This window comes from Apteryx rowi, unplaced genomic scaffold (assembly GCF_003343035.1).
Source record: "Apteryx rowi isolate R43461 unplaced genomic scaffold, aptRow1 scaffold_1, whole genome shotgun sequence".
Taxonomy (NCBI): domain Eukaryota; kingdom Metazoa; phylum Chordata; class Aves; order Apterygiformes; family Apterygidae; genus Apteryx; species Apteryx rowi.
In genome coordinates, this window is record NW_020447196.1 from 10315637 (window position 1) to 10335347 (window position 19711).

The 19711-nt window shown below is 37.7% G+C and overlaps 1 long non-coding RNA gene across 1 annotated transcript; it reads right to left on the reverse strand.

The window, feature by feature from the left end:
* On the reverse strand, positions 1 to 19327 carry LOC112962127. The gene is made up of 2 exons (XR_003252208.1): positions 17976 to 19327; positions 1 to 14641 (listed from the first exon to the last, which is right to left on the reverse strand). It is a non-coding gene; the product is annotated as an uncharacterized LOC112962127 (long non-coding RNA).
* Between the last annotated feature and the right edge of the window lie 384 nt (positions 19328 to 19711).

The window sequence follows — 19711 nt, forward strand, 5'->3', positions numbered from 1 at the left end:
AAAAAAAAAAAAGGAAGACCCGACTCGGGTGTTTTAAATATCTAGCTCCAGTACGTGAACCAAGGTGGAACTCCACCATCTACACAACCCCAAAAGAGTAGATGTCCTACAGCAGCTCTTGGAGCAGGACACCTCGGGCTCCATGTCTCCTGGTGAGAGGACAGCTGCTGCACCGCTGCTGCTCCAGTCGTCCGGAGCGCGCGGTTTAAGGGCTAGGGCCAAAGCAACCATGTTCCACTTGGACCCGTGTGCCGATGATTAGGCGCCACTCAAACACCAGGGTACGCTTGGTGTGGAATTACTGCTGTGGTAGATGTGCTTGGACCTATTATCGTTTTGATGATCTGGTGTAGGGTCCTAAGTGCAAAAATTGGAGGATCTGGTGGGTTTTGCATAGACAAAGTTTTTACTTTGTCATGGTCATTCAAAGTCTCTAACAAAGGTCACAGTTAAGGGATGACATTGCTCTATTAGGACTTTATTTCGCTGAATGGGACACAGACCTTTTTTGAAGTGAAAAGCACTTACATTCTCCTAAGTGGTGTTAAGTGCTCAGAAGCACATGATGATTTGAGTAGTATCATTGACCTTTTTCCCCACCATTTTGCCGTAGTTGTCGCATGAGTTTGTAGTTGTAAGGATACTGTGTATCAACTATGTTACTGTTGCGGCTCCAGCGTCGCCAGCAGGAGTTCTGTCAAGAACAACCTCGACTGGAGAAAGTTAGTGATACAATTGCRTATTAGTAACTTCTGGGATGTGTAGAGCATCCTTGCCTGGTCTTGTCTAAGTTTTCCTTAGATGTCTGGATTAGTTCTGGAAAGAAATAAAACTAGTACCTCTTGGGTTAATGGTAGCCATGTTGTTTCAGCTCCTACTCATCGTTTAAAATTTCTGCTCTTTTAAGATCTTCGTGTTATTACAAGATGATATTTGGCAACTGGATGTGGGCTGTGTGTTTAATACTACAGTGTGGCATATAAGTAATGTTGCTCAAGTAATAAGATGGCAGGAAGATGTTCTGTGAGAGAGCAGACTTCTGACCCAGGCTGCAGGCAGTTTTCGGCCCAGYCATTTTGCAGGCGTTTGTACGGAGGAGTGTGAAGCCTTTGCTGGCCACACTGTGAACTGCACCAAGGCACTGTCAAGTGCTGCAGTTCAAAGACTCTGAATCACTTCCTTTGTTGTTCCATTTGGACTAGTTTTGCTTATCACTGTGTAATATGGAAGAATTTATCCACCAGAACAGGTAAGCAGAAGTATGGCTATTCATTTCTTGTTTGGGATGTTTGGAATAAATATGACCTTCTCAGCTGGGCGTGCTTTGTTAAATCTTCATCCACCTGYTGGACACTTGGAAAAAATATGTACAGAGCTCAAATTACCAATCTAGCTACATTTTGCATCTTCACTGTGAAGTTCTTGTGATGGAGGTCAGAAGAAATGTCTAGAAAGCTGAAGAGTTTTTTTGCCTAATAGGTAGCAAGTTTGCAGATGGTGGCTTTATTTAAACGGCAGCTCAGCTTTGCTTCTTCCTGTCCCAGAAACCCAGCCGCATCAAAGCAACTCATTAGAAAGGAGCTCTTACAGGCTGCKATGTCCAATACCAGTTAGACCACACGTGAGATGAAGCTATTCCCACCAGCACTTTACGCTTTCAGAGCTGACACCTCATTTCTTGCTTGGATACACCATTGTTTTCTGTCCTTCTTTTGAACAGCTAAAACATTATGAGGATGGCATACAGAACATATTTCAAGATAAAATCTTGAAACTGTTTATTCTCCTGAATAATTTGGGGTTTATGGAAATATTTTAAAGCCATACTACACTTGATACCTCTTTGACTCCGTTAGTAGCGTCTTGAGTCCTTCAAGGTTTCTTACTGAACTTCAGCAAATGAGTCAATAATAATAACCTCTGCAATCGAGAGTATTTAATGCTAGCTGCAGAATTATTTTTGTTATCGTGGTCTAGGAGTCATGATAAACCACATTAAAAAGTAGAATGTGCATTACCCACACTAATTTTTGCTCATGTATTGGTGGCACTCAAGAAATTAAATTCAGTATAAAATTTAAAATTTTAGAAATCAGTGTGACTGTTTCTCCTATCAGTCCATCCACTTTCTATTGTCATGTTATTTCAGAAGATTTTTCAACCTTCTAAACTTAAAGATAAATTCAATGAATATCTTTATATTAAAGCTAATTAAGACCACAGACAAAATAACCTCAGTATTCTGTTAATTGGGTGCCTTTTTCTAATTAGAAGTGGCTTCAAATCATCTGAAATATGTCTTATTATATTTCTTTTAGGACCATGAAATAGTTATCAATGTATTCTAGAAATCAAAGAATATCTGTTGGGAATTCTGTGTTTACTGGTAGTCAGTTCTAGATTTGTGTATTAGAACCAGGACACTTTCCATCTAAAGAGAGTTTCTTCCATTTTATGTGAGAAGGTAGATGTTAATTTTGAAAGAAAAACAAAAAAAGTTTTATTTTTGTGATATAAAGACTTTTACCTTAACAAGAAGAAATGTTGTATATATTTTAGTATAATTCCCAAGCTATATAAAATGCTAGTTCACCTTTGCTTGACTTCCATGTGCTTGGGACTTCAAGCTTTTCTGAGTGGGTGGAAGAGTCATGGAATATTCCTTCGTCCTGTCCCYCCCAATAAGAGATAATCTGTTAAATATTAAAGCGCTATGCTGCATATTCCTTAGAAGTAACAAACTAAAAGTAAAGGACTGGCAAAAGGTATCTGCAGTGGCCTTCATTAAGACATCCCTATTCTGCTTTATGATTCAAATACATTGTTGGATGCATTGACAGCAAATCTCATTAGTTTTGATAACAAACAGAAATGGTAATGTATTTGAAAGTGAATACCAATTTTGTTGATTCACATTAAAGTCTTTGTCACTGCTTTGGAGTAACATTTTGAATTCTCCATCTTGAATTTGGTTCCCACATTATCTTAACACAAATGGTTCTCTCACAAAGGCTGTGGTACTAAAATATATGACATGGCTTGACAGGAAAAAATATTTAATATGAACAGTGCACCTAACTATTTTTTTTCCTAGCACAGAGCATCCTGTTTAGTGCAATAAAATTCAACTTTATTGATGAATATATGAATAAGTTATCACTATCATAGAGATGCTCATGAAGCTGACATTTTTCTTTTTCATTTAATGTTTTGATTTTTCAAATTTTAGATAATAAATACAATTATACATTCAGGGACAATGATGTTGAAATCTAAAGTGTTATTTTAACATTGTGTCAGATTATATTACAACACCTTCAGGGAGTGATCTAAAGAGTATAGCTAAATCTCTGAAATGGACTGTCGCATGCATATATTGCTGGATCACAATAATAAAATCACTTTTAAAACTCAGCAATTTCTGCACTGAAGTGTTGCTCTTTTGGGAAAAGTGACTTTTTTAAAAATGGCATCTTCTCATTAAAGCTGTCTGATGCCCATGGATAGGAGGCTTATCCACCTTAGTGACAAGTTTCAATTAAATCTATACAGCTGTGTAAGAATGAGCTGCAGTTTATTTTAGTTCATGTGATCCTCCAGAAAGATCATTTATTTCCAGATAAGTTACAACATCTCTCATTTATACCTGCACTCAGGTACCAGCAAAGTCAAAACTGGAAGATAATATTGGCACAATTTGGCCTGCTGAATCCTTATTACATGTGCAAACATGCAGATCAAAGAGAACACGGCTGAACTTTTAGATGCTAAGTTTGGTTTGAAGAAGCTGAGTTTGGAAAATATCTTTTGTTTTACAAAGTGAGGAAATGCGAGTTGTTGAGCATTGTGGCTTTCCATCTTACATCTTTTTCAATGGAGTCACTTTTTAGAAGAGAAACATACTTAAATCTGCTTATTGAAAACTTCTGGAAAGCAGAAATCTATTTTTAAAGTACTTCACACATGTATCCTCTGTGGCAGAGATGGTTTGCAAAAAAACAGGATTTCTAAGTAAACATTATTATTTCACATCAACTTAAACTTAAATCAATGACTTTATTGACATAACAGTTCAGTGCTGAGGGAACAAGAGTGATGTCACGAGCAGAAAACAGWGACTTAAAGTGCAATGGGGGGATATAGAACAGAGTTAGGCATCTGCTCATGCTGTAAAATGGGAAGCTATGGATGCAATGCTGACTTCAGTAATATTAGGCATATTCCCAACAGCTAAGCATCTGGTCATCTTTAAGTAACACCATAGTTTTTTCTAGTGGAAAAGCTTCAKCAACAACTATTTTGAAGAATCAGCTATTTATCCATACGCTGTTACGGAACTATTATCAAAATCAGTTTTTAGAAGGCAATTGTACTCAAAATAGGGTAACTTGTGAGCAATGCTATACTCAGTAGAAATCTTGCTGCTTCATGAAACTTTTCAGAATTCAGTTCCAAATTAGGTGCGGTCTGCATACAGTGCAATTTGCATGCAGTGCAGACAGTAGTCTTTAATCCTAAACTGAGCAATCATCAGGGCGATAGATTAAACTGGGGTATAGAGCCCATAATACAGAGTTAACCTGAGGCTCCTTCCACCCAGGTCCTATAGTTCTCTAAATTAAAAATACTGAGTGAGTTTCAAAAGCGTTACTGGATAACTCTGGCAATATTCATTATCTTACTAAGAAATTCCAGTGTGGAGCTGCATATGGAGCATTACAATGCACATAATGACTGTCTTGTTTACCTACAACGTCACTGTGCTACCACTACTCCAACTTCCTCATTACACTGTAAACTGCTTGGCATATTTGGGGATACTGAAAGGCAATTGCTTTCTTATGCATGTTACGGTTTTGTTACAATCTTGGTGAAGTGCTTTATCTGGATCAAGTGTAGTTTACCTCCAGAAGATACAGGTCATAAGCATCTCTGGCTTGGAAAAGCTACTGAAAATAAACTCTGGAACACACATGTACACCTTAAATATGTGCAATGAAGACTTTTGCCCACCAGAGACACTGAACTGAACAGGCTTCCCTTCACTGTCCAGGTTCAGYGTTTCCATTTACCTATCAGAGGATAAAAATGATGTAACTTTTTGTAACGCTGTGTGAACGACAACCATATTTTACTTYGGAATTGGCCTTTAATTCAATATTAAAACCAGTAATAAAGCCATTATTTAGTAATTGTTTCTGTAAGTTAAAATATTTAGAGAGAGACTAGTTCAAATAATAGCAAAATTTAAATGTGATCTAATATTGAGAGAAATTGGCTGGGGTTCTTTTACATCAATGGAGTAATTGTGATGGCTAACTATGCTGTAAATAGTGTTTCTTTGTCCATTCATTTGACTTTTAGCAGTGTTACAGTTTCTTGGCTCTGTACATTTTCATCAGTGCAATCCYTTTTTTTCATCCCTCCCTACCCATATATTTTTCAGACAATTTTTGCTGTACGTTTTATGACCCTGGCATCTTGACACTGACAAAAAAGATAGATTAAAGAGTAACCTGTTCTTTATGTCTAAACTATTAGAACAATATACTATATCAAACAGTTTAATATGAAATATTTGTAATGTAAGGGGAACTGGTAGTGAGGTATATGAATGCTGGCGTGCTTTACATTCAGGAAAATAAGATCATTCTTCTATTTTCCACAAAAGGAAAATTGTCCTTTTGGCCTGTTTAATACCAATGTCACACTCTCTTTGTTTATTATCAAAACTTTAGGCTGGTAATATTGTAAGGCTGAAGGGAAATGCACCTGTTTTCTTTCATTACACAGAGAATATGTAGGTTTCAGTATTATCTCACTATCAGTCACGATATAAAATAGTCAGGAATCTATTAGGTTTCTAAAAACTTTCTTGAGACATTGATGTGATTGACCTGGGTAGGAAGAAATGGTTCTCGTTGTGGCTTACCAAAGAAGGGGGTATAGATTGACTATTGCAGTATTGTAAATGGCAGCAGTGTGATCAGCAGACTACAACAAAACATTAGAACAAAACCTGTAGAAAACATCTGCCAGAAGTACACCTCTCTGAAAATAACAGTTGCCCCCCTTGGACTTTGCTAGATTTCTCACAGACCACCCACAAAGGTCACAGCCCATTCCCTTACAGGGACAAAGCAGGGACAATGAGGATATTCTCTTCCATAATGCACTTCACTGTATTTATTTAGATTTGTCGATTTTATTCAGAATTCCCTTATAATAATGTAATCACTTACATCTGCTCAGCACCCAGTGGATTAAAAAGGGGTACAAGGGACTACAGACCAGTAAGCCTGAGCCCCACTGTATGCAAATTAATAGCACCTATAAAAATAAATTGAAACAGCAGATACATGRGAACATGTCTTGGTTTGGAGAAGAGTTAACATGACTTCTTAGAGGAARGTCACATCTCACAGATCTCTTAGAGCCAATGAACTTGTGGCTAAGAATGGTTCTCGCTGGTGTGAATGGATTTTCAAAAAACCTTTTGATAAGATCCCAAAGGAGCAGCTGTTACTGGAAAAAAGCTGTGGCACAGGAGRATTGGTCATCTGGACTACTTGGTTCACAGAGAAGAATCAAAGGAAACAATGAAGGGAGGTTATGACAGAGTTTCCAAATATCAGTACTGAGACCTGTGCTGTACAACAAAAACATAAATTATTTGAAAATAATTGCATTTATTGCTGATAATTTACARATTATTATTAGCATTGTCAAGAGGAAAGTCGACAGTGAAGAGCTGGATGATAAAATAGCAATTGAAATTCAGTGTTTATAAATGCAAGCTAATGATCAAGGGAAAAGTAATCCTGACTATATGCATAGCAATGAGCCCTTCCTACAGTAGCCATTACCATTCAGGAGAGAGATCTTGGAATCACTGTGAAAAGTCTCTGGGTGTGTCTACGTTAGGATTTTAATTTGGATCAGGTGCATGCCTTCTAAGTGAATCTCCCTCTGATCCCCGTTTACCACACCTCGGCTCGCATCACAGAACAGTCTTGGAGAGCAGGGACTGCATTCCTTTCAGATGAAGCTAAACCGGAAAACGTGTCCCAATTCCTAACGGGTGTCCGGTCCATGGGACCAGACTACTGCTTATCGGAGGTTAATCTCCTGAGCTATGTGTAGCGGAAATACCAGGTCCGCAGCACCGATTGCTTCGTTCTATAGGTCTGCTGCTACTTGCTAATCCAGACACAGTCTTCAAAAAAATCAGCTCAGTATTTAAGCACAGGCAAACAGAATTTTGGTGTTATTAAAAAAAGAACTGAGAATGCAAGAGAAGAAGGTCATCATTACATCATTGGGGAATACCATTGTGCTTCCACATCTTCAGTACTGCACCCATTTCAAGAACACAGCAGAACTAGAAACACTGCAGAGAAAGGCAAGTAAGGCGTTGCAAGGTATGAATGACTGTCAGTGAAAAGACACCTTATGATAACTTTCTGGCTGACAGAAGAGGTGATCGAGGAAGATATGAATGGCATGGAAAAGACAAATGGGGATGATTAGTTAATCCAGTGATGAATGCTATTTCTTATTGCACAAGAAAAGACATGCAGCAAATGAAATGATCAGGCAAATAACTGAGACAAAAGAAGTAGTTCTTCACAGTATTTAAATCTGGGAACTCACTGTCACAGGATATTGTGGAAGTCAAAACTATAAGTGGTTTCAAACAATGGTAAAACAGCTTCTTGGAAGGTAGATCCATTTATACCTTTCAGCACAAAAAATCCTTACACTGCTAACTGCCAGGAGCTAGGAGGGTAGACCAAGGACAGCACTTGCTCTACAGATACTGTTTTCCTAAGCATCCAGTACTAATTTCTATTAGAACATATAAAATGTTGAGCTAGATGGACCTTTAGTCTCACCCAGTATGGCAGTTCTTAGTTTTGTATATACAGCAGTCATTAAACAAATATAAGTATCGACTAAGATGTTGATACGGTCTGCAGAGATCACAAACATACTTGCCTGAGAAGTTGTACTCTGGTATTTTAATAGATGATCATTGCTAATTTGTAGCATTGCAAACTAAAGGACAAATCAGAATTGTGGGTTCAATTTCTGACACAGAAAAGATCAGTTTCTGTTTTAGAGACCTCACAGTCTAGACTTCCAACAAGATGCAACAGGTGGGAGAAGCAAACAAAAGAGTAGAAGAACGGAGGAGGTGATGAAGTAACGTTAAAACAAACATGCATAATATAAAAAAAAAAGTTTTGGCTCATTGCCATTGTTCTACCTAAAGCTGGGGTAAAAGGGATGATGGTAAACTAGGAAACATTTGAGTAAATGCATGGAATGAGGCAACTTCTCAATCGGTGTTATTAGAAAGTTGCATTGATGAAAGAAAATATTTTCTAATGAATGAAAATAGCTTTCTCCTACTTTATGAGGAAATCATTTCAAGATCTAAAAGGGCTTATTCATAAATTTATACATTTGTATTTTTGGATGATCTTCATAGGTTTCCCTAATGCTGTATAGGATTGTTAGTATACACTTATTAATCTTTAAAGGCCTCATCTGAATATGYTTAAAAGAGCCACTAACTTTTAATAAACCTACCAAATTGCTATTTTGTTATTTTCTTTCCCGTAAATGGTGATTACTAATATAATGAAATATAAACAGTCTGATCTTTAACTGACCAGTTCTACTTGTCAAATCCTTTCAGATACACCAAAATTAACTTTTTTTGACATCACTTTGCCCTCACTGCAATGACCAGTGGTGGTGTAAGCTGTGCTCAGATGTCAGGCTTAACTGTGAAGGAGAGAACTTTGCTTTATGTATTGTCTTAGTGTTAGTAATAAGAAAGGATTACAAAACAAAGTATGACATTACATAGCTTTTTAAAAGACTATTTTGTAAAATTTGTTTGACTGTGCTAATGGACTTCCCTTGAAATGTTATACRGTTGAAATTTGCTCCAATAATATTTTTGAAACTTAAATCTTTACCCTTTTTGGAGGGGGTGCTGTTTAGCAGAATACAAAATCACATTATCACATTAATACACCTGATGAATTCTTCTTACAAAAATCTTTTCAAAAATCTGTTTGTGATAGGTTACCAGGTGTTTTTAGCATAGGAAATCTGATAAGAAGATGCTGGGGAATTTCTGCTAAATACAGTTCACAATGAAACAAAATGCACAGTAAAGCTTGCTAGATTTTCAGACTCTTAGAATGCAAAAGATGTTGGTCACAATGTTTTTGGTGACTAAAGGAAGGAATAGTGGAGTCCAGTGCAAACATGAATGCATGTATTTAGGATGGTACAGCGTGAGAAGGCCTTCTTTGATGAGAAGTGGCTGAATTTGCTTCTAACTAAGCAGAGGAAGTAACAACCTTCTTGATTCCTTCATGGCAAGATGTAATAGTGTTGCTCTAAATTAAACAGCAACGTATATCAAGTATCAAAATTCATCATAGGAAAGAGGATGGAGACATTCTGCATCACAAATTAAATACCAGGAATTATAGAAAAAAGTACATTTATAAACAAAAATGTCTCCACAAAACTCCACAGGAAATAACCCGGAGTTCCTGAAACAATAAATAATGGCGATCATGACTGATGAGGGACAACTGAAACTTCACAATTTGACTGCAGTAACTGGAAACTAGGCTATAATAAAATCTGGGTGCACAAACTCAAGTTTTTCACAAAAATGTTAAAATAGCTGAAAAGCAGCTTCCACTCTTGTACAATTAAACACTGCCACTGGTTCATAATTTTCTTCTGTGCTGAAATGTCAGAACTGATGTACCATAAGAGTCAGAAAAGAAAATTGTAGAGATGATGGGGAGCATGACAAAGTTTTATCCAAGTAGTAACTACTATATACCTAATACTACAATATGCTACAGATCAATAATAGTAATACATAATAATATACAGTATTTATATAGTCGGCAAGTTACACCATAGCACAGAAACAATGAAAAGTAACAGGAAACCGAAAGAAGCAATAGGTATCAGCTTCAGATCTCTGGCAGCAGAAGAGCAGAAGTGAGTACTTCTTGGTAAAAACCTTTGTGAATTTAGTATACCCTGGTAGTTGCATGCCAATGGAGCTAGATATGAACAGTTCAAGAGGTCCCTATTCTAAGGTGTATAAGGCACCAACAATGCAGACCAAGACATCCCKAGCAGAGATTACAGTCCAGATTTAAAATAAATGCTTTTTCTTGCTGGTATAGAGAAAATGAACATTTTGAGGGCACAAGAAAACAAACAGGATCTTGAAACTACTCTCCAAAGGCATTATAGTGAAGAGCAGTCCATAGAACGCAAAAGAGCTAGAGGATAAAATTCAATGAGTGCAACTTTCAGAGGAGCAAGAAATTCAGTGAGCAGTGAAAGGAAGCCCGAAAATCCATGGGTTTGGAAAAAGCTGGAGAATCCTAAGTGATAAAGACATGCAAGAATTAATGTGCCTCAGAGTAAAACTCTGAAGGAAGAAATAAGCAATAAACAACAAGCTGTGTTTTGCATGGTTTCTCAAGGAGCATCACAAAAGTTTGAGGGTTACAACTTACTTTTAGGAAATGATGAAGGGGATGAGAAAACAGTAAGAAATACYAGACGGAAATGGTAACCCATCAATGAACGAAGAAAGAGACTAGATCTTTACAGCAGAAATGCAGCATGACTTCATTTCCGTCTTTATATATAAAAACAGAGAATGAGACTTAGACAGTCAAGTATAAAATAGACAATTCAGACTGAAAAACTTTCTAAAACACTGAATGTTCCTTTTACTTACCCCTGTGGCCTAATAATGTCTTATGTACAACAGAAGTCCCAATCATCTGTGCGCTGATGACACACACAAGATGCAACGAGAAGCCCAGAGAAGGCTGTGTTTGATAACACTGTATTTGTACTGGGGAATTCGTACGCTGGGGAAATAGCTTCTTTCTTACTTCAACCCACAGAAACACTCTATTTCTTATCAGGACAAAAAGGTGAGGGAAGCTGAAGTGTAAATGCACCATCAGCCTAAGTGCCAGGCAGGCTGCCTGTGGGACCTGCCGGCAGCTAAGSAGTAAGAGTGCTCTACCCCTCCCGTGTCCTCAGCGAGCAAGGATCGTGCTGATGCCGTTGGAAGCAGGTTCATCCATCTCCTGCCTGCTTTTCTTCCCCTGCTGCCTTCTCCCCAGCAATGAATGACTTCTGGTGCCTTTCCCATGCACTGGCATGCACTTGCATCAGATGACAGATTAAAGCCAGAGTGCCAAGGTGGCCTTGTCATCTCTCCCTGCTGACTAAGGCCTATACAAACAGTATGTTGCATGACATTTATCAAGTGGATCAAGATAACAAAAATTCCAAGCTAACAGGAAGACACCTTGTTGGGTTTTTTTCCTTGTACACGTCAGAAGCTTTGGATTCTTATTCTCATCAGTCTTTTGTTAGACTGATAGAATGAACTTCCATCAGAGAACACCCTTGCTCAATCTGTGGACTGCCTGTCAGAGTTCATAATCTTATATGAACTGTTGTTTTTACTGCCTTAGAAAGCTTCAGTGAATTGCTAGAACTGATAGAAGACTGTTTCTCCTAGTTGAATAACATGTCCCCCAGCTTTGTCATGAGAGCCACAGAGGATGCCGGACCTGTTCCCTACATTGTTTGACCATCCTACAGTCTGGCTTTCTGACATGACATTACTTACAGTATTTCCAGTGAGTGCCAGCGATAGCACTTCTCTCATAGAAGTGGTATCAAATATTGCAGTGTGTGCATGGTTTCCAGTTATTGACAAGCTGCTGTGGGCTGTGATTTGAACTGTTCCACAACTGTGCTGCTGTTATTTTCTTTGCTACATCTGCTCATATCAAATACCACTGACAACCTGCTGTGTTTAGAAGACAAAGGCAGGTCTCTTTTTAACAYGAACTGGACCTTCTATTTGTACCATGAATAATGCAATTTTTCTCATGTGCTGTTAACTGCTGCTCTTGTAGCCTGTTTAGTATACATGAAAAAAGGTCTCGCTTACTGAACAATTAAAATGTGTAGGCTACTCTTTTACTTTGGATATGCAACCATCCTCCATTGCTGTTTTATCTTAGAGTATTTATTCACCCTTTGATTTTCTACAGAGTTCCTTTCAAGACATGTGTCCAAAGCACAGTTCATAAGCCAAGGAGAACATTCTTTAAAGCTGTTACATCCCCAAGACACAAGACAGAATTCCTTGGGTAATTGCTGTAGTTTCTTCCTTAACATAACACTTCTGTCAAATTTCTAGTTTCCTATGTTAAACTCTTACATTTTGGGGCAGTTCAGAACAGCTTTAACAGCACTTTCCCTAAACACCTTTCTTACTTCATGTCCACCTGCTGTTGCTCCTACCACCTCCAAAGACAGCCATTCCAAGATCACAAGTGTCTCCGCTAATCACAGGCTGAAATCTAATGGCAGCTGAGCTTTCAAAGTGCAGGATGTTTTTTTTAGTACTGAGCATCACAACGGTCTATTTTGGATGTCTATTTAAATACATACATATATTTAAATGTATGCATGAGGTGGTATTTGGGATTGTCAACTGGATATTTAATATTTGATATATCACTTATTCAATATTTGTAACTTAACCTGAGTAGTAAGCCTCAAGGTTAAGAGGGGAACTGCATGATAAGCCTCAGATCTAACACAGGAACTGATAGCAAGACCTATGTTTTTAGTCCCCCTCTGATTATACAGCAGCATAACACTGCTTTGCACTACCAAATGCAGTGTAATTGAATGAGACAGAAGATAACTAGGACTGTTCTACGGTCTTCTTTTTTTGTTGTTTTCTTTTGCAGTGACTAGTCCTTAGCTCCCTTTCTGAGACAGTTTCTTGAACCTCTGACTCAAACAGAGACATCTCTGAATAGGGTAAACCAGTAGCTGCAGCACTTCTGGGACAGAAACTGCAAACTGTTAGGAGAACGTTCCCCTTTTCAAACATGGGGGCAGCTGCTTTCGATCTGTGGCTTCTCGCTGCTATTGTGCAAGGGAATCGCATTCTGCGAGTTTCAGGAGCCACAACAGAGAGTAAGTAAAGCTGTGGCTCATCTAGGACTGGGTGTTATTTTAATGAGCTTAATAAATCCTACCGAGAACTGAGAGTTTCTCTAGAGTTCTCAGTCCTGCAAAGCAGCACGCTCCGTCTGACCTCTGAGCCTGGCACCCTCCGGACACTACAAAATTKCACCAGGTCTAAGCGGCACCAATTTTGGCAATACCAGTAACCCTAGTGTAAGTAGTACCCCCACTTCAGCAGCTGTTTTCAGCATGAAGTTGATTAGACTTGCTCTGAGCAGAGCTTAAATGACACTGCACTGCAAATGGATTCCTCAGTCCCAGGTCACCATGATGAGGTGACAGGAGTCCAGGAGGTACATGCTCATGCAGAAACAAACTGATTTTGTGAAATAAATACCCATAGAAGATAGGGGGTTGACATTTTTGTTAATCAAACTCATCATATGGTTTAAGCTGAATGTTAATATTGTTCTTGTAAAACATGAAAGGCAAGGATTTGTTTCATGTGCCGTAYGGATATTGACCTTCAAAAAGCAAGATATATCACAGCACCATTTATCTCACTTTTAGGAAAGCAGGATAGAAAGAGATTTCCTAAGTCATTAATTCTACAGTCATGGTTATCAATTCATCACAGTCAGCCATGTCATATAATCACTCACATCAAGAGAGATGGTATCTGGATCAGACCCCATCTTAAAATRAGCAGGGTTCGCACCCTCTCCCCCTAAACTTAAAGGATGCTTCTGGAAAGGATTTCCAAGACCAGTCATAGTTAGGACTGAAAATGCACTGGAAGAAAGACTGAGCCAGCTAGCAAACTCTGATGCAGAAAAAACATTCACCATAGAAACCTAAAAATGACTCAGAATGATGAACTAGTATCATTTCAAAAAGAAAGTACTATCATACCTATTTTCTGGCCACAGGACAGTTTTATTAATGGACATGAATTGTAAATTATATATTCTTGGTCTGTCTACTTTGGAACCCTCAAAGCTAAAAAAAAAAAAACTTTTATAAAATATTTCAGTGTGCTTTAATACCAAAAGCTGATAAGTATGGTAGATAAACCAAGAAAATTAAAAGCCCTAGGGCTAAATATTTTTATAAATGTCATTAGAAAAACAAAACTTCAACTAATCAGGTTGACCTTGCTCTTTAAGGTGCTGGAGAGATTGGGTTGTGCATAGCTCTGAGTATAGCACTGTTTAAATAACGTATCAGAATCTACCAGTGGTGTAATGCTTTGTGACTTATACTAAGGCATAATCTATAGCTTTCGACACAGATGATTAGGGAGAGATCTGATATACTAGGTTCTCATGTTACTTAGGGGAATATATAATTTACATACATTAAAAAAATTAATGTTATACTACTATCTGTTAAAGCCATCTTTCCTTTCTTTTTCTGAAGCCCCTTTAAAAGGATTTTCAGGTATCTAAAAATAAAGCAGAATTACCTGAGGGCCTGGCTCTTAAATGAAAACATTCACAGCTTCCCAGACTCTTCATGGTGCAAAAGGTCATGGTGGTCTCATCTACTACAGACAAACGAAGGCACCCTGGAACACAACAGCATTGCTCTGCCATTCCTTACAATAGATCTGTGCTGCTCATTTTTCTGTGTGCAGCTCAAGAACCTACTAAATCTCCCATGTGCCATACGCATAGGGCAGTCACTTTTGTCACTAGCAGGGACATATGATTTAGGCCATATCTGCAGCGATTTCAATGTCATTCCTAATCCCAAACTCGCTCRCTGTACTCTGATGGCTCCAAGGAACCTCCCGGTGTGCGCTCAGCCCTCTCCGTGTGCTTCCCAGCCATGCCCTGCCTTTGTGCTCCTTTGTGGAGTTCGCCCGGATGCCGCCGGCCTTGCGCTCGGGAAGTTGTCCGGCAGTCCCGCAATGCCGCTGCCTGGCTCCAGCCCTCCGGCACCCCACTACCTCTCTGTGCTGCCTCCAGCCATAGGGAGGCCGGGAAGGGGAGACAGGTTGTCCTCAGCTTTGTCTTGGAAGACTTGGCTTCCCAATTAAGAAGCTCAATATATATTTTAAGGCCAGGGAAGCATAGCTGATGTACTTTAATCAGTGAATTAAAGTGTCATTCATACTAAGCTGCCCTGAACAAGTGAACTCATGTACCAGTAATGCAAACTACTGACTGAATTTGCCCCATGGAGTTCCCTGATCTCTGAAATGCAGAACTGGGTTATTTTAGTAGAAGTTGATTCACCAGTCATGAATTTCATTGCAGAAAATGATGTAATTTTTGCTTTTTGGTTCACTCTTTTCTGAAGTGTGACAGCAGCTCTTTCACATACTCCAACAGTCTCAACAAACTTTCGTAAGAGATTGAGGGTTGAGAAGAAAGTGTTGTTCTTTCTTCATTTCCCTCAACACATTTTATGGTGAGTCACTTGTGTCTAGTGAATGCTTTCTAGAGTCAGCACAAACAACTCCCTTCTTATTCTGGGGCACACGTATGCAAAGGATACCAATCCTGGCAACTCTCGAGATAACAAGTCTTGAATGTGCTTTACCATGGTAAAAAAATAAACAAACCTACCAAATTCAAAGCTTTTAAGCTCACTCCTTACGTTTGATTAGTGCTTTATACGTGTCCTTTCAAAATGTTCCTAAAACAACTACTTGTGTTCTAATTGGTTTAATGAGTATTTTTAAACACGTAGCATGTATTTTAAAAAGCCCAACACTAAACATTTTTATTCTTTAAAGGCAGATTATTAACTTTTTACAGCATGTGTAACTTTCAAACATGACTTCTTTTTAAGGTTTTGCACTTATATTATGACTCTAAATAAATTCAAATAAACATTTAGCACTTGGATTTTTCACAAACAAATGAGAATATTCTTGTCCTGTTTCAGAAGGAAAGGGTACATATTTATGCAGATGTAAAGCAGTTTGTAGACAGATGTGGGCAATTATATAGCTATACGCAATAATCCAGTATAGCATGGGAGAAACTGTTCTCTTTGTCCATATGACTGAACACATGGGTACAGATTTAAGACAATAAGTAATAAACGGTTTTTGCATAGCAAGATAAAATGGGAGCACAGAACTGAACACTGAATATTTTCCTTTTACCTAAATTTTACTTTGTCTTTAGTCAAAATTGTCCCATCTTTAAAAGGTACATTATTTTCCTAAGCAATAAAACAAAGAAAACAAGTGACTGGTATTAATCTCATGAATGCAAATACCATAGTTTCTGCACTTAATAAAAATGGTCTCCCTCAAAATTGTATAAAATTCATGATTTTGAACTTTAAACACAGGTGATGAACCCTAACACTTGGGATGGAGTTTTAGAATATGGCTTCTGAAGCAGCTACAAAATTTTAGACTGAGCCATCACATGAGCACCCAAATTTTATAAAACTTAAGAAATATGGAGACCATCTGTTCAGTTAGCTGCAAACTACTTTGCAGGATTTAAGGTTTGGAAAATTAAACTAGCTAACAAAGATATAAAAGGAGCTAGTGGCTGGAAGTTTACCCTACATAAATTAGAAATGAGATGCCCTTCCAGCATTAAGGTTATAACATTTTATTTATAGTACTTAGGAAACTTCACTAACAGCAATGGTGCACTTTCCACGAATCACTTCAAATTAAGATGCAATGATTTTCTAATAGATGTGGTTTAACTAAATCAGAAGTTGGGACTTGATGCTGAACTGCTGAATGAAAATCATTCCTTTGTAACCTAAGACAGGCTAGATGAATATAATTGTCCCCTCTGGCCTTAAAATTTATGAATCTGTGAGTCTGTAAGTACTGCCGTGACAGATAAATAATCAAGTCTGGATCACCATACTGAAAAGGAACATAGGTTCCTCCCAAATGAACAATGCCACTTCTGGTGGCATGGTTACTTCTTCTATGCCTTCGTTTATAAAATTTATTCTAGCTCTGTGCTCTAGTTTTTGTCAAAATATTATCAAGAGGTTGAACCTCCAAAAGTTTTAGAGCCACAGACCAATATTTTGTCAAAAATAAAGAAAAAACTAGTGACAAAAAAAATTGTGATATCATGTCGTACATTCTGGAGGCTCATTATTATTTTAATAGGTTTGTATTTCTAATTTTCAGACGTCTACTACACAATAAACTTACCTAAAAATCTCAAGCTCAAACATGAGAGTCTTCTTCACCATTATTCTAGTGATCGTATAGTGAACAACATATTAGTTTGGTATCTTAAACAGGGGTTGAAAACCGACAGGTTTAGGAAAAGCCTGGTGACCAACTGTTTAAGAATGAATTCTAATGTGTGAATAGAAAATAAAGTGCACATCAYTCTCTTGTAGGAGAAATGTCACTATTTTATACTGTTACAAATAACAAACTAGTTCATAATCTAATTCTTTAGAATTAGAAATTTTCTCACTTTACATGCAGCGTATTTAGATTATTATAGGATGCCATTCACTGAACATTATATGACTAATATGACCCTACAATTACTTACATGATTAGATTTCTTATTGCTGACTTATGAATCCTTTAACTAGAGGGCATTAGACAGGGGAAAGACCCTGGATCTTAAAATACAAACTCAGGGGTAGAAGAGAGCCTGAAAATTCTCTTTGCTCTCTAATAACTATCATAAAAATTCTTTGAAGCAAAATAGATTTTTATGTTGAAGAAAAAATGCAATTACATTCCTTAAGCAAAACTGAAGGGGCTTATTGATTAACTTGGACAGGACTCTCCATTGTTAATATCTATGGTATTAGAAGGGTTTAAGGAAATAAGGAAGTACATCAGCAAACAGTTTAAAGTGGAAGATTTCAGACATTTTGTTTGTCATCTTGAAAAAAAAATATTTGATATTATATTGCCATCAGAGGAAGTTACTAAATACCTGAAGAATGCTCATCTGAGTAGGACAAATTTCCGACAAGATGCAGGAGATGATGTACAGATGATTCACATGCATTRTTCTCCCGCGCTGTCACCTTTAGAGAACTCCTTCTAGCAGTTAAAAGAAAACTGATGAACTTTCCACTCTTCTTTCCCCAGTGGCCGTCATCTAACTAGCACATATCCTTACTCGTGTTGTAAAACATCTCAGATTCCCTTTAAAAGTAACTCACAGATTCAAACTTGCCTTTTAAAATCTGCACTGACTACTTGCAATTGTCTGCATTAACAGAATCAACAAGGCAGAAATTGTAAAGATAATGTAGCACACGGTACTGCATGTTTTGTATTATTTGCCCTGTACTGCACAGTATGTATTTTGAACACTGCACGTGACATTCAACAGCCAAGGGCAAGGTCTTTTCCTGAGTAACACCATATTTTTACAGTGCAGAACCAGCATCTTTGCTTTTTGTGCTCACTAGCAATAGTGAACACTGATCTGACAGCTACTGTATTGGATTTTGTTACCGGCATATTCTGACCATTTCATCAAATGGACAAGGAGAACATTATGGCACGCTACAAATTTAGGGCAAATGCTCAGTGCTCTAAGTTCTACCTGTTATGTTATTAAATAATAGTAATGATCATTAGTATCCATGTAGTAGTATAGATTTGTATGGAAATAATATTTCAGAGTAATAACTGGGGAAGTACATACTCTCTAGGGAAATCCTCTGATTATTTAAAGGCAAATTGTCACTTTCAGTGTAAATCATTCTCCCACAACCACCTAAAGTAGTTTCTTGTTTCCTTGGAATTAAAATAAAAATTTTTAAACGTGCATATCATTTTGAAATCTTCAATACCTCTCCATAGAGTACATTTTACCTTCTTATCTAGAAGTTTAGTTAATATCCCTATAAATATTCCAAGAAGGATGAGGTTTATGTTCCTTATAGTAGGCTGCAGCTGAGAGGAATAATAAAAGTAATACTTCCCCCAATATTTATCAGTATTCCTGTTGTAGTAAGCATGTAACACTCCTCCATCATAGGTGTTACTGTTTATTTCTACATTATTTTTTCTATGTATGCCTTTGTAACCAACTGCTCTTTGGAGAAAAGGACAGGTTGACATGGGATCAGAAATTCCATATGCAGTTCCAGAGCTGTCTGATCCAGATATATTCTTGTTCCCAGCAAAAGAAAATGGGTATTCATCTCATGAGTTTGCTACCAGTCGCAGTATGCTAGGAACCTCCTGATCTTTTCAGGAAACTGTGCTGCATAAGCTACTAGTGAAACTGCTAAATATAAGCATCAGTTAGCATAAATACTAAATGCAGATACTCAGCGTGAGTTAAAATACCTTCTTTTTTCCCATTTTTGTATGGTTCAGTAGGCTTAAAAACAGATTTTCTTCATCAAAATTTTCATTTTTTGGACTGATTTACATAAAAATTATTTCAGCGCACCTTTCCCCTTTTCAACACCAGATCTGAAATCACTTTGCAGAGAAGGCATGCTTTTCAGACAAGGCACATGACGTGAATGGTTGAGGTGACAAGGGGACTAGAAACAGAAACCCCAAGTTTCAAGCCCTGTCAAAGCATCCTGTCCTCAGGAGCATTCTGTTACCATCTCCGCAGAAACCGCCAGCATAAGTACAAGAACTACTTGCATGTTTCCTCTCAGCTTTGTGGCAAATGCATGGTGGTTTATCCTTCTTGAA